This window comes from Dioscorea cayenensis, chromosome 7, assembly GCF_009730915.1.
Source record: "Dioscorea cayenensis subsp. rotundata cultivar TDr96_F1 chromosome 7, TDr96_F1_v2_PseudoChromosome.rev07_lg8_w22 25.fasta, whole genome shotgun sequence".
Classification (NCBI taxonomy): Eukaryota; Viridiplantae; Streptophyta; class Magnoliopsida; order Dioscoreales; family Dioscoreaceae; genus Dioscorea; species Dioscorea cayenensis.
In genome coordinates, this window is record NC_052477.1 from 6,054,620 (window position 1) to 6,071,364 (window position 16,745).

At 41.2% G+C, this 16,745-nt stretch overlaps 1 pseudogene; it reads left to right on the top strand.

The window, feature by feature from the left end:
* The first annotated feature begins 1,917 nt into the window (after positions 1-1,917).
* Positions 1,918-9,366, top strand: LOC120265029 (annotated as a pseudogene).
* Positions 9,367-16,745: the final 7,379 nt, after the last annotated feature.

Here is a 16,745-nt window from a genome sequence, read left to right on the forward strand (position 1 = left end):
ATATCGATCATGTTCTCATTGTTGAGGGAACTAGTCGAAATGTTATTGCCATGTATGGCTCTCTCACTCTGTAGGGACCTAGACACCATTGGTCTCTTTGCTTGTCCAGCGGCAGTGTTGGTACATCTTTGGGACCATCTAATGACTTGTATCCATATGAAGCAAGCTATGTCATCCAGCCAGATCTATATGCTCGTGCAGATAGATAAGGCTCTGTCATTGGCGTTTGAGATTGGCCCTGTTCATGGGATTATTCTAATTCTACACTAGTACCTTTGTTCTATTGTTGCATGAGCACATGACCCTATCTTTCCAAGAGAATGAAGTTAGGCTAATTATCATGCTTTCTTTTCTCTTTGGAGTCTGATAACTGACTGTCGTCAAACATAGACTTGCTGCAACTAGGCTTCAAAGGGGAATCCATGAATGATAGTGGTTGACTCCTTAAAACATTGTTGTGGACTGCTCTTTGGCTGGCAGAGGAGAGGAGGATAGAGCAAAATGATTTGACGGCATGTATGAACACAATAATAAGCAGCAAAATCTAGCTGTCCATGACACTCAACTAAATTATTTGCATTTTTCAAAGCAAAGACGGTCTATGCTATGATAATGCCACGTTAAAGTCTCTCAAGCACTTTCACTAGCCCTCCGAAGTTTTAGGAAAGGTCCCTTCCCTTTCTTCTCTTTTGTATGGTCAGCTACACTATAATTCTGGTTAATGTTAATTAGAAAGCCTACCCACTACCCTTGGGGGGAGTACTACTCTAATTTAAAGAAGCTAGCAAACTTGAGGTCAGACTAGGCTGGGACTCAGGCAGCAAAAAGAAAGCGCCCTCTTTCTTCCTTATGCCCGGACTGCCTAAACAAGAAGGGGCAAAAAGGCCTTTTTACTTTTTATGATCAAATTACACCAAACATTCTTCCATTTTGTCTACCCTAAAAAGAACGGGCTTCTACTTATGTATATAAAAAGAAAAAGATTTGACCCCTGCTTGGCGCATCTAGCGTGTGTTGAGCTTCCCTCCTGCCCCTCTTCCAACAGATTGAGACTGAGCCTATCTCGTTGTGTGTGGAAATCGGATATGTATTGTTTGACTACTGAGAGGAAGCACATTTTTCTTACAGAAGACCTTGAGAGTGCCTCAACAAGACCCGGGGAGCATGATAAGTGAGGTCTGAATAAGACTGAAGATCTTTTGACAAGGTAGGAAAGCATACCTGGCTCAGCTATCAAAGTCTATTCAGGCTTAGTCAGTGAACACAGACCTAATCATCACTAAAAATACTGTTCTAAGCCGCTGTCACGCTCATTACAAGGCAATCAATGCTTATCATACATCATTTTAAAGTTAAGGAAGGGAGTTATAGTTTATAGTTATTGTCATTCTCTCCTTGATCGGATGAATATTTGGGCGTCTGACGACGTATTGATGCAACCATTTTCACGGGGTCGTTTGGCCAGAAAGAAGGCTGTGGCAAATGTCGGGTCTTTAAGCAATTTAAAATTCAACCTGCATAGGACTGGTCTATATCCAATCTTAGATTAATTCCTACTTATTTAGGCACGTTCGATCAGTTACAACCGGCTTCAAAGGGTTAAATCTCTCTTTTCTTTCGATTTTTCATCGGCCACTGACTGATTTCCTCTGGCAGTGCAAGGTTTTATTATCAAAATGAAGTTTAATCGGCTCACTGCATTTGCGTGGGTTGCTTGTGGTCTTGGCATGAATGTTTTCTCTTGCTAGACCTCTCATAATTCTTGTTGACTCAGTTCGAGCCATCGCATTCATTTTGCTACCGGCCAACCGTTGGGTCTTGCCCGCTCTTCGCACTTTTACATCACTTCATTGTGTGGTATTGCACGGAAAAAGGTCTATCCTAATCATGTTTTCAAGCATTATGTTCTCCTCAGTGATGATATCGTCATTGGCTGTTGTGGAAGTCTATCGGTCTGTTATTGACCAGTTGGCTATTAAGATTTCAGTAAAGAAATATCTGATTTCCCCATGCGAATTCTCCAAGAGCTTTCACATCTATGGTCATGATTTGTCTCCTGTGAGCATAAAGATGCTTTGTGTGCCTCGTCGTGTTGTTGCATGGATGTCTATTTGTCAATCTGTTGGTGTTAACGATATTAGAGTCTTTATGAGGCTCAGAGGAGCTAGGTACATAAGATATTCTTCTTACCCTGAGCTGAACATTTATCTCCTAACTACAACCCTCATAGGTTTTACCACATACTTTTATCATTTTAGCCTGGGAAAACCCTTGCCTTGAGAATTGTGTTTGGGATTTTCTGAAGGGATCTTGATCACATCATGGTGCTTCATTGAACGTCTCTGCGAAGACATCCAATCTAAGTTAGATGAAGGTAGCTTAGGTATTGCAGAGCACACACTCCTTTATGAGTGGCTGGTTGCTTTGCTTGTGTATGAGCAGTGGTTTTGTAGAGCTCATCTTGTTTTAATTACTCTTTGACTGCTGTTGATCTCTTAGATCTGTTAGGTTTTATCTTCCACTTTCCTTGGTTCTAACAGATAAAACTGCATGATGAAATTAGTCTGTTAGCCTTCATGACAAGGAATTAGAGATAAGCTATAAAGATAAAAGTTGTACATCAAGAAGAGAGCATTCTAAATTTTTTCCTTTATAACAGATGGGGACCGGTGGATACTCTAATGGATTAAACTTATCCCTAATAGCAACAGACTAAATGACATAAATCAGAATGATGTCTATCATGAAGATGGCAACTGATATGATACGCATCCATACCCTAGCCGTCTGTATAATGGAATGATACAGGGACTCGGGCCTGCATCATATCTTCAAAGTTGGTTTCAGCTGGTAAGTTGCTATTTCTGAAATAAATTGGTAGCCATCTCATTGGCTTGGTCGCAAAGGACTTATGCCTAGAAGCACTGGCCTCCTCTGATCCTGATTCGATTGGCCTAATCATTAAATCAAAGAAATGGCTATCTCATAACTAAGCTAAAGACCGACCATCCAGCTAGGTCAGCAAATGTCTGCCCTGGGTAAATAGAGAAAGCCAACGGATGGTTACTAACCGCACAAGGAAGTTGGAAGACAAGAGACGACCAACTTAGAACTCAACACATCCTTTGCGTGTGTGTACTGCAAGTGCACGGGTCATCGAAGTAATAAAATACCCTAGTGAGTGGGAGGTCGAATCCACAGGGAATAGATGCTCAGAAATAAGAAGTATTACTATTTAGCTAGAGTGAAAACCAATTTGTGATTTGATTCAAGGTATCGATGCAAAGAAAAGTAAAAGAGAAAAGAGAACAAGCAAGGATAAGCAGAGAGGATAATCAATGGTAAAATGAGATACCTGGACAATGCTCACAATAGGACTATTTCTCCAAGTCCAAGATTAATATTATGCCTCCTAATTAGAGTTTAATGAGTCGTGAAAATACAAAGATACACGGTCCTAAACCTAAGGTAAACCGTGACTAGCCCTCTAAACTATGCCCTGGCGGAAAGGTATACTCTCAACACCACACAATGTGTGGGACTGCTTGAAGCTCTAGGGATTCCAAGTGATAAACCCTATTCCCTAACCTATATCTAACCCTTTGGTCCAGGCGAAAGATCCTTAATCATGATTAAGCCCCAACATTAAGGATTACTCAACACTTCACTCCGTTGCTTGGACAACTAAGTCCCAGTGGAGTTTGTCTCGTAGCACTTTACTCTATCATGATTGCAAAGAACTCATGGAATGTGGAGGTAGGATAAATCACGTCTGAGAGGAAAGGGGATGTTCCGCTACCTCTCGACTCACCCTCTCAACCCTCTTCAACCTTGCTTAGTCTAACCTAATGAAGTGTTACTCATTCAAAAGGATTACCTAGATAGATTCTCAACCCTAGTGTCACTCTAAGGGAAAATCAAATCAATAAACACACAAGATTGAAACTCAATTAAAACATCAATTAAAGGAAACATAATAGAAGTCAATGAAACAACATCATCCTAGGGTTTACAAGTCCAAGCACCCACTAGGGGTTTAGCTCTCCATGGTGCAATACAAAGTCCAAGATAAAATAAAAAATAAGTCCAAGCATTCCATAGAGATAGCCCCCTTGTCGTCTGTGTCGATGGTCTTCAAGAGCCCCTTCGTTAACTCCAAATACTCCTTCGTCAAGCCTAGGGCACACACCGCCGAATCAAAGCCGTCGGAAGCTCCCACAATAACTCTCCTCTGAAGAAAATTGATATCCAATGCCGTACAAACACTCCAAAATCCGAGTAAAAACCTCTCCAAACATTAGCCGTGCTCTCCCCAAAAGACAGCCCAAAGATATGAAGAAGATCCCCAAAACAAACTTGTGAAGCGGTATTTAGAGGGCTGAAATCTGGCATCCACATGGGCATGTGGAAATTCCACACAGCCATGTGGATTTTCAGGCCTCTCATTTCCTGCGCGATGTGAATAGTAAATGCTATAGTATTTGCTACGGTAAACTGCTACAGTACTTGTGATGCAATACTCCCGACTTCAATTTCTTCATCTAGGCCGCATGATTGGGTACACATCCATGCTGTAGATCATGTCACATCTTGCTTTTAAACATATTGACGAAGCCCTTGACAATGTTGCATAAGTTGGAACAAATAAGTGTGACTGCCTTTGTGCCCCTCCACTTTGTGTATTCACTTGAACATTTTGGAGGTTGGCACACACCCACATGTCTTTTAGAATAACTTGTGCCTCGATCCTTGTTTGGTCCAAGAATTTCCTCAACGATTGCGTCCATGATCTATTTTTGCTTTCTTTCTTCTAAACTTGTCTCCACAATACTAAATGCACAAAATAACACAAATACACATAAATGAGACATAAAATCTGATAAAATTGATGCTCAATGCAAGAAAAGTATACTTAATAAAACTTATACACAAGCACTTATCAATCCCCTTTCATGCTTCAGTTTATCAACCTAGACCTTTCTGTTTGCAGATGCGAAAAGAAAATTGTTCAGCAAGCGTTATGTTTCGAGACCACGCCAGGAAAGTTTGCATAGTCAATTTTTTTTAGAGCCCTCATATTTCATCTTTGGTGCCATTGCTGGAGTGATGGGCACATGCTTCTCAGTATTGATTCGTATGGAATTAGCCTACCCCAACAATCAAATTCTTGGTGGGAATCATGAACTTCACAATAGTTTAATAACAGGTCACGCTTCTTTAATGATATTTTTTATGGTTATGCCGACGATGATAGGTGGATCTGGTAATTGGTCTAATCTGATTCTGATAGGTGCACCTGACATGGCATTTCCACGATCAAATAATATCATTCTGGTTGTTACCACCAAGTCTCTTGCTTTTATTAAGCCCAACCTTAGTAGAAGTGGGTAGAGGAACTAGGTGGACAGTTTATCCGCCCTTAAGTGGTATTACTAGCCATTCTGGAGGAGCAGTTGATTCAGTAATTTCTAGTCCTCATCTATTAGGTGTTTCATCCATTTTAGGTTCTATCAATTTTATAACAACTATGTCAAACATGCGTGGACCTAAAATGGCTATGCATAGATCACCCCTTTTTATGTGGTCCATTCTAGTGACATCATTCCTATTTTATTATTACTTCCGGTACTGGCAGGGGCAATTATAATATTATTAACCAATCAAAACTTTAATACAACCTTTTATGATCCTGCTGGAGGTGGAGACCCCATATTATACCAGTATTTCTTTTGGTTCTTCGGTCATCCAGAGGTGTATATTCCCATTTTGCCAGGATCCGGTATTATTAGTCAAGAAAAGCTATCTTTGGGTATCTAGGTCTGGTTTATGCTATGATCAGTATAGGTGTTCCTAAATCTCTTGTTCGGGCTCATCATATGTTTACTGTGGGCTCATACATTGATACGCGTGCCTACTTCACCACAACTACCATGATCATAGCTGTCCCCACTGGAATAAAAATTTTTAGTTGGATCGCTACCATGTAGGGGGTTCGATATAATACAAAACACCCATGTTATTTGCTGTGGGGTCCATCTTTTTGTTCACTATCGGAGGGCTGATTGCTTCCCCGCAAGTGTATGGGATCGCCAAGTAATACCTCGTGTGAAGACACGAGAATCGTATTCCTCAGGGCTAAGGATCTCCTATTACTCCTTCTCAAACTATTATCTAGCCTAAGATCTCAAGTGATGGAATTTACTCTACTAGAAGAAATTAAAACTAAAACAAGATTTCCAATAAATTAGAGAGAACAAGCAATGAGCAAGCAAGAAATTCAATGTAATGCAAAGGCCTATGGATGTGGATCCCCTTGAGGAGTTATCATGAAACATGGATGATGATTAAAAGATGCAAGGGTAAAATGGACCAAGAGTTTTCTAGATTAGAACAACCCCAATTTCTTGGCAATTGAACCCTAATCCCATACGAACATAGATAGGAATTTCTTCCAAATCCACATTCCTACGATTGCATTAAGCACAAGGAAATATCAAATAGGAGTAAACCTACTCTTCTTCTGCTTAACCTAACATGGAGGGCTACCAACACCCAATTTCTCGGCGTGATGATACAAGTATCCCCTTCTAATCCATTCATGATCTAATATATGCGAGCAAGTCACATCTACATGCATCACTCTTAAAAGAGCTACGGATTTCTCCTTAGTGTAGCACTTAGCATGAAAACAATGGATTAAATCTCAAAATTACCCAAGCATGGAATTAACAAGTAATCATCCAAAATACACGATAAAACCCCCCAAGGTTCACCAACACCCGGTGGCCTTGGGGGTCTAGTGTGTCATCATCCCACAACAAGCAATACAATCAAGTGAAACACAAAAGAAAAGCATAAATGACACTCCCTAGATGAAATAGTGGAGAAGGAGGTAGAAAATGTGCCGAATGACGCTTTCCCACCAAAGGAATTCTGAATGATGCTTCCTCTTGCCACGGGTCTCCTTCCTTCAAATCGTGGTAGATCTCCCCTTGAATGATGTTGCCTTCTTACCTTGAGAGTCTTGGACCTTGGCCTTGAATGATCTCTTAGCTTCCTTGTCCTTCTTCTCCTTTCCAAGGTCGCCCAAAGCCTCTCAAGTGGTCTCTCAAAATATACCCAAAAAAAGTCCCTTGTTCTGCCCTAAAAGTCAGTATTTATAACCCCCCATGACATACGGACCATATAGCGGTCGTATGGGGGTTGTATAGCACTCAAAAACCCTAGATTCATGTTTCATACAGGGTGCATACGGCCTCCATACGACCCTATATACTGGGTAGTATGGAAATCTTGGTAGACAACTCTAAATCATTCCGCTGCTACAGTGCATATGGCCTCCATACTGGGTAGTATGGGGGTGGTATGAAATTCCTGTTTTCTTCTCTTTTCACCTAAATGATTTCTTCTTGTTCTCCATGGCTTCCTTATGCCCTATAAAGGAAATAATAGATGATTAAGCGCAAAATGGGCATCAAACCTCACAAAATACATGCAAAGTGAATACGATATATATACGAAAACACCTACATTTAGACACTTATCAAGGGCTCACTGGAATAGTTCTAGCTAATTCTGGGCTAGACATTGCTCTACATGATACTTATTATGTGGTTGCACATTTCCATTATGTACTTTCTATGGGAGCCGTTTTTGCTTTATTTGCAGGATTTCACTATTGGGTAGGTAAAATCTTTGGTCGGACATACCCTGAAACTTTAGGTCAAATTCATTTTTGGATCACTTTTTTCGGGGTTAATCTGACCCTCTTTCCCATGCATTTCTTAGGGCTTTCGGGTATGCCACGCCGCATTCCAGATTATCCAGATGCTTACGCCGGATGGAATGCTCTGAGCAGTTTCGGCTCTTATATATCCGTAGTTGGGATTCGTCGTTTCTTCGTGGTCGTAACAATCACTTCAAGCAGTGGAAACAACAAAAGATGTGCTCCAAGTCCTTGGGCTGTTGAACAGAATCCAACCACACTGGAATGGATGGTTCAAAGTCCTCCAGCTTTTCATACTTTTGGAGAACTTCCTGCTATCAAGGAGACGAAAAGCTATGTGAAGTAAAAGAAGAAAAGGTCGCCTACTGCTACTAAGAATCTAACAGAACTTTTGAAAATGTGGGTTCTAAAACAACTTGTGTAGGTCGGAGTTGAGAATTGGGCGGCCTCCCGTATTCAAGAGCTTTGCCTTCTATCTCCTCATTGGCGAGTCCCAAAAACCTGGCCATCCTTCTTCGGAACAGGGACTATATTAGCAAGCCAATCTGGATATTTAGAGAGCATTCGGAACCCGGCATTCTACTTTTTTTTTTACCTCTTCCTTGATTTTCAACATCCACTCGGGTCTCAATCTCCTCAACTTCTGCTTTACGGGCTTGCAACCGGGTTTCAGAGGAAGCTTATGTACACCCATATCCGTGTCGAGTCCGGGCATATCTTGGTAAGACCAGGCGAAAACATCCGAGTACCTCAAATGGAAGTCTACTATCTCTCCCCGCAATTGAAGGGACATCAACTTAGCAACCGTAACGTTTCGTTGGTCCTCTTCCCTTCCGTCGTTTACCTCGTCGACTTCGTCAAGAATCGCAATGGTCCTTTTCTCATGTTGCTCATATTGATCTTGAAGCTCCCGTAAGGTTTCTTCATCTACCCAATCTTCAATGTAATTAATGTCTACGAGCTCGTAATCACCTTTTTGTTTGAAATCATGGGTCTCGGCCAGAAAACTAGTGGCATCGGAGAAAGGTCTTAGTCCGGTGGACGGTAACATGGTTGGTTGGGTCTTATCCCATACCATGGGGGTACAGAAAGACCAGCGATGGTTATGCGCTGCCAAAAAGAATCAAGTCCACTGTGGTCTATCGTGGCAGATGTAATAGATCTCTCTTCTCTTGTGAAACTTAGATAATTAGCATGCTCGCCTTCATGAAAGACCTTCTCTTGATCCTCTCATGGCTATGCGTTCATTCCCTGACTTGCCCCTCCAGAGATCTGACCCACCTTTCCAGCCATGTTTTTTATCACTTAACAAGAAAAGCGATTCGGAGTGCTTTTCACCCCACCACCTTCCTTTATCCACCGACAGAGATAAAGTAAATGATCAGCCTGCTCACTTGATCTCTCAATTCCCATTGTGCTTAGTTTCTCTATCTCCTTGACAGTTGCGGTGGGTTGCCATTCCACTTGCATTCCACAGCAGAACACCCACCCTTCGGATCGGAGAACATTAGAACAGGACGAAACTCGATTCGCTTCTTTTTCATTCCATTTCGGGGGGTGAAATGAGAAAACAGAAGCGGAATGGAGACTAGCTAGCCACACAAAAGTAAACTAGCTAGTCGCCCGCTGACGTAGGATAGTCAAGTCAAGTGAACCGGAAAGTTCAGTCTCATATCCGAAGAGCGAAGCAACATAGGAAAGCAGGTCTTATCGGCATTGTTGCTCTTTTTTCCCTGAATCCGGATTTCTTTCGTAAACCGAAAGATCGCTCGCTCAGTGCAGTACCTCATTGAGTCAACTCAAGCCAAGGTCCATGATGCTAAGGGCAAGGGTGTGGCAAGGCCTTATGAGATGAGTGGAAGCTCTCGTTCCTATAGGGCACACCGAGATCCTGTCCCCAAAAGCAAGCCTTGAATACGGTGCGGGCCTCCAATGATAAGGAGGCCAAAGAACCAAGGATAGGGTACTAACCTCAACCAGGGGTTGTGTGTGGTGGAGAAACCAGGGAGCTGATGTATGTGGGCCTGACCATCAATGGGCGAGCTGCCTTGATCCATGGTGAATACGGGTGGTGCCACCTTTTTCTTTGTTTCGCATAAGGAGAGTGTTCTCAATCGGCGAAGCCTAAAAGAAACTCTACCCTTGATTTTCTTTTTCGTTTATAAAAAAAAAAGCATGATAGACATCTTCTTACAGCTAAAACAGCAAAGGAAGGATCTATCATGAAATGGGGGTAAGCAAAGACGGATGGAAGGTAATTTTTTACGGTACTCGGTCAATTAATCCAAGACTTTCACTAGGAAAAAAATCTTTTTCTAAAATCAAAGAAAATCAAAATACTTATGAAAAAGAACAAAGAAAAACTATGCAATTTCTTTCAATCATGAATCCCTTTGCTAAGTTCAACAATTCTAAACCGTAAGAGAAGTATAGGTAAGAGGTCCGACAGGTTTAAAGAGTGGTGAGTTCACATCGATCGAATTAATTTTTTAATTATTGGTTGATGAATGGACTTTAGCGTAAATTTGAAGCTAGTTACACCCCTCAACAAAATAGTGTATCAGAGAGCAAAAATAGGACCATCGTTGAAATGGCAAGGTTTATGTTAAAAGGTATCAGGGCTTTAAGAGGTAGAAGCAGTCGCTACAGCTGTTTACCTTCTCAATATAAGAAAAATTAAAAAAAAAGTAAAAAAGTAAATAAGAGGAAGATAAAATAAGTTATGGTTGAGCTTGAGTGAGAAGGGCCTAGGAGATGGGGGCCTAGCAGATGGCACATGAGCCCACAAGCTACTAAGACATCAGTCAGAGGACTACCAGCCCTTATCTCTTAAGGCTTCTAGCTTAAAAAAAAAAAAACAGGATCTAACTAACAAGGGGCCCGCTGAAGGCTGAAGGAGGATCTTCCTTCCCCTCTTCTTCTCAACTGATTGTTTGAAATAAAGAAATCTTTCAATTTTTCAAGAAATCAAAACAAAGGTTTTGCATGATTTTTTAGTGCATGTGCCATCAGGAAAAAAATGATGGAGAGGATTGCCCTGTCAGGCTATAAATAAAACTATTTTGCAAAGAAATTGATCGCTGAAAAAGGTTTGAGAAAATGACCCTTGCAGTCATTAAGGAAACAGAAGAAGTGAATCTTGGGCCATGTGTTAAGTTTATCCTCCTTTCAAAAAAATTGGGCCCCAGGATCTGATTCCGTTTTTGAAGGACTCCTGGAACCTTGTCTCAGATATAAGACCTATAAATCAAATCAGGTGTTGGTAGAAAGATAAATGGGTGACTCTCTATATGGCATGCGGAAAAAAAAGCTGGGGTGAGGAGTTGGGGAAAGAAGGTGGAATCAACTCCACCAAAACATTTTTGTTTCGATGAGCACTATCTGCCATCAATCACTATCTGCCAAAATCAAACCTGATAAAAGAAAGTTTTGCTATATCTACTGTATTTTATCCAGGACCGGTTGCTTCTGATCTTGTTCAGAGTCTGTGTCAGTTGATGCACCTGAAATGACTTATGATATAGATTCTTCACCTACGGCTTCAGAGTCTGGTTATAGACCAAGCCCCTTCTCTTAATAAGTTGCTAAAACCCTAGTAGTAACAAATCTCTATTCCTTGTTAGAATGCGATATCAGACCAATAGGTGGGGAAGTTAGGGCCAGTAGGTACTATGTTGATTCTCATACCTTATGTCTAAAGCTGGCTCTTTCTGATGCTTACTACTGCTCTGAGATGATTCCGCTTATGATTTGGTTGGTTTTCAGTCTATCGTGTACTGTAGATAAAAGAATGCATGTTCACCTGGGCATTGAGGTAGGATCCTATGCCTTATCTTTCTTAATGATGTTTCTATCCAAGTTGCTTGCTCTGGGTGTACCTATCATGCTTAGGTTGGCTGGAAGCAGGAATGTCAAAAGCGGTTAGGCAGCTAGTGGATGGAGTTTCGTCAGTGCAGTAGAATGGACGTAGCATTGAGGGTGCGCTAGTGGAGGTAGTTGGCCAGCTAGTAGCGCACTGTTAGAGTCTAGACAGATGCTCTGTGATAAATCCTTAATCATAGGAATTATTTTTTTTGCGAAAACTAGATATAAAAGTAGATTAGTAGTCTGCTAGCGAGCTTAGTGCTAGTTGCCCTCCACCTTACCTAATAGCTCATAATGGCTTTCGTCGGAGCATGTCTTTCTAATTAATCTCATTCTTTTTCTTTCTTTGGTTTCTATATATGCCAGGGATATTTCTTATCCCGATGACAGATTAATAACTGAATGCGGTTGGACTTCTGGCTATTGAGAATCGATCTGTGTTGTGTGATATTGTCTGGTGAACATATGGGGCAGGGTCAAAAGGACATGTAGAGGTTGCCATTTGAGGGCTTCGGCAATGTCTTTCGGTTCAGCATGTTGATAAGTTATTGTGTATAAGTATTACAAAGTATACTTTTCTTACATTGAGCATCACTTTTATCATATTTTATGGCTCATTCGTGTGTATTTGCGTTCTTTTGGGTATTTAGGGTTGTGGAGACAAGTTTAGAAGAAAGAAAGCAAAAATAGATCATGGACACAATTGTTGAGGGAACTCTTGGATTGAACAAGTATCAAGGCAAAAGTTGTGCTCATAGATTAGTGGGTATTTGGCAACCTCTAAAATGGTCAAGTGAATACACAAAGTGGAGGGGTACAAAGGCAATCACACTCATATATTCCAACTTGCGAAACATTGTCAAGAGCTTCGTCAATGTGGTTGAAAGCAAGACGCGAAGTGATCTAGCGCATGGTTATGTGCCCAACTTGGCAGCCTCAATGAAGAAAATGAAGTTGGTAGTATTTTGGCGAAAGCATTGTAGTAAAATTACTATAGCAATTACTGTTCACAGCGCGTAGGAAAACAAAACCTGGAAATCCACACGGTGACCCAGAAGTGCGTGTGACCCATCCCTTGCGTATGACCCAGAAGTGCACGGGTTTGTTGAAGTAATAAATCCCAGGTGAGTGGGTTATCGTATCCACAGGAAATAGTGAATAGAACACAACGATTGCTACTTAACTAAGTGAAGATAAAACAATAATGGTGTGGATAAAATCGATGTGAATGAGACTAAAGAAAATAAGAAAGAGAGGCACAATAAAATGAGAGGAAAGACAGTCGATTAACAGTAGGGCACTCGGACATTGCTCCCCCTAGGGTTATTGCTTCAAGTGCAAGACCAACTATTATATCTCCTAACTGATGCTTAACGAGTCTCAAACCTAAGGTCAACCGTGACTAACTCTACACTATATCCCGGCAGAGAAATCGCTCAGTCTCAACGCCTCATACTGTGCAAAGTTGCAAGAAGTTCTAGAGATTCCAAGTGATAAATCCTATTCCTATATGTAGATTTAACCCTTCGGTCCAAGTGAAAGACCCCTAGTCACGATTAAGCCCAAGATACTAAGGATTACTTCAACGCTTCACTCTGTTAATCGCACAACTAAGCCTTAGCGGAGTTCCTCTCTTAGCGCTTCAATCTATTATGACCGCCAAGAACTCTAGGAAATGGAGGTACGATAAATCACATCGGAGGGGAAAGGGGATACTCTGCTACCTCTCGACTCACCCTCTCGACGCTCTCCAATCTTGCTTATTCTAACTCTCATGGTGTGTCACTCACTCACAAGGATTACCAATATAGACTCTCAACCCTAATGTCACTCTAAGAGAGAAATCAATCAATAGGCATTCAAGATTGGAACTCAATTAAAGATATCAATTAAGGAAAACATAATAAAAGGTCAATGAAACAATAGCATCCTAGGGTTTACAAGTCCAAAGTACCCAGTAAGGGTTTTAGCTCTCTATAGAGCAAGATACAATCAATAATGAAATTGAAAGTAAAAACATGTAAGACATAAGGAAAAACCTCCTCGGTATTCGTGTCGATGTTCTTCTGGAGTAGTCTCGTCCTCTCCAAAGGTCTCCTTGTCAAGTCTAGGGCACACCTCGCCGGATCAGTGCCGACGAAAGCTCCCCCAATAACTATCTTCCAAGAGAAACGCGGCGTCGAAGCTGTAGAACCACTCCAAAAGCCTAGCCAAAGCCCCCTCTAAACCTGAGCTGCAAGCCTCTCAAAAGATGGAGAAAAGATGGAAAAAACAAATTCTGAAATCGGGTTGAATCGCGGCTTTATATAGGTCTGGAATTGGGAATCCACACGGGTGTGTGGAATTTCCACACGCTCGTGTGAATCTGCAGAAAGTCTATTTTTGGCGGTTTATGAATAGTAACTGCTACGGAACCTGCTACAGTATTATGCCAAAATACTCTCGAATCCACACTTTTTATCAAGGCAACACAAATAGACACACGTCTATGGTGTAGATCACATTGCATCTTCAAGTAAAGGCACATTTGAAAGGAATCTTGCTAGCCTTTCACAAGTTGGAACACATGAGTGTGACTGCCTTTGTGCCCCTCCAATTTACATATTCCATCAAGCATAATGGAGGTTGGCACACACTCATATGTCTTTGGGCACAACTTGTGTCTTCTTGTGCGTCCACTTTAAGATTCCATAAACATAATGCATTTACAATCTACCTTGGTTCCTTTCTTCTCTATTTGGCTCCATAACCCTATATGCACAAAAGAACACAAAAGCACACATATTAGAGATGAAACCTGATAAAAGTAATGTTCATCGTAAGAAAAGAATACTTCATATTCTTAATACACAAGCACTCATCAGGGGTTATCTCTATAGATTGCTTGCACTCAATTTTGATTTTATTGTTGATTTTGTATTGCTCTATGTAGAGTTAAACCCCTAGTGGGTATTTGGACTTGTAAATGCTAGGATGATTTTGTTTCATCGACTTCTATGATGCTTCTTTAATTGATGTTTTAATTGAGTGTCAATCTTGTGTGCTTATTGATTTGATTTTCCCTTAGAGTGACACTAGGGTTGAGAATCTATCTAGGAAATCCTTTGAAGGGGTGACAACTTCATTAGGGTTAGACTTAGCAAGGTTGAAGAAGGTTGAGAGGGTAAGTTGAGAGGTAACAAAACATCCCTTTTCCCTTCCGATGTGATTTATCCTGCCTCCATGTTCCAAGAGTTCTTTGCGATCATGATAGAGTGAAGTACTAAGAGACGGACTCCACTGGGGCTTAGTTGCGTAAGCAATAGAGTGCAGTTTTGAATAATCCTTAATGCTAGGGCTTAATCGTGATTAGAGGTCTTTTGCCTGGACCAAAGGGTTAGATCTATATTAGGGAATAGGGTTTATCACTTGGAGTCCCTAGAGCCTTAAGCAGTCCCATACAGTGTGAGGTGTTGAGAGTATCCCTTTCCGCTAGGCATAGTGTAGAGGGCTAGTCACGGTTGACTTTAGGTTTGGGACCGTGTGTCTTTGGATTTCCACGACTCATTAAACTTCAATTAGGAGGCATAATATTAGTCTTGAACTTGAAACAATAGTCCTAGGGTGAGCATTGTCTGGGTATCCCATTTTACCATCGATTACCTCTCTTTATCCCTCTTGCGTTCTGTTATCTCTTCTTACTTTTATTTGCATTGATATTTATTTTAAATCACATCACAAATTGGTTTTCACTCTAGTTAGATAGCAATTCTTCTTGTTTCTAAGCATCTATTCCCTGTAAATTCAACTACCCACTCACCGTGGTATTTTATTACTTTGATGACCCGCGCACTTACGGTACACACACGCAAGGGGTGTGTCAAGCTTTTGGCTCCGTTACCGGGGAATAGGCATTTTAGAAGCATTTGCACTTTGCTATTTTAGCTATTCATCACTTGCTCTATTTAACACTTTCTTATTCTTCGATCGTTCTGATTTGTTTTCCTTTCTTTGGTTGCAGCTCTAGGTTATGGCCCGAGGCAACCCTTTAACATTAGTTGAAGGTGATCCGGAAATTAGAAGAAGAACTCATAGACGGGGGAAGGAACCTATACAAGAATAAACAAATGAAGTTGAGATAGAAGTTTAAGGGTCTGATAATATGGTTGAACAACATGAGCATCAGAGGGCACTCTCAGATTATGCAAGCCCCACAGTTCTTGGCACGCAGTCTAGCATTGTGTGGTGAACGATTACGGCTCAGAACTTTGAGATCAAGCTAGGCTTCATCTAGATGTTACAGCAGTTAGCACAGTTTAATGGGTTGGCCGATGAGGATTTGAACAACGACATTGAGAATTTCTTGGAAGTGTGCGACCTGCTCAAGATTAATGGAGTCACAGATGATGCTATCAAATTGAAGGCCTTCCCATTTTCCTTGAAGGGGAGAGCAAAGCAATGGTTGCACTCATTTCCTTGAGCATTGATCACTACTTGGAAGGAGATGGTGGAAGCTTTCCTAGCCCGATATTTCCTTCCTGGAAATTTGTGAAGCTTAGGAATGAAATAGAAGAGATAGCTAGCTAGCAAGCATTTTCAGGCTTTGCTTGCTATCTAGCGTGCTCCACCCTCACTGAATGAAACACTTGTATTACTGTAGCTTGCTGCTTGCTCAGTGTTAGTAAAAGGGAAGAAAAGATTATCATGCCCTATGACTCTTGCACTTTGCTCGCTTCCAATTCTTCGACCAGAACAAGGGAATGTCCTTCCTCACTTGGAAATGAGGGGAAAGCTGTAGTAGAAGCTTTGCCACTTGCTTTATCAAAATTGTTATGAATTGACTCAATGATCTTATTGTCCCAGAATGATAGCTAATGTAATAGTTCCCCTTAATCTTCTTAACTTAAGAAAATCAAATAAAAAAATGAACAATGAACGCCGCCATCCTTCTTATTCAGGAGCATTTGAGGAGGGCGTCGGCCCGGGAAGGGGAGAGTGGCCGAGTGGTCAAAAGCGATAGACTATAAATCTATTGAAGGTTTCTACGTAGGTTTGAATCTTACCTCTCCTACTTGTTGTGGACTTAAGAGAAGAGAAAGAAAGTAAGCATCAGCGTAGGAAGGCCAACCGAGCGAAGCTCTTTCTTTTTTGTTTTATTGGTGTGAAGTTCAATTGT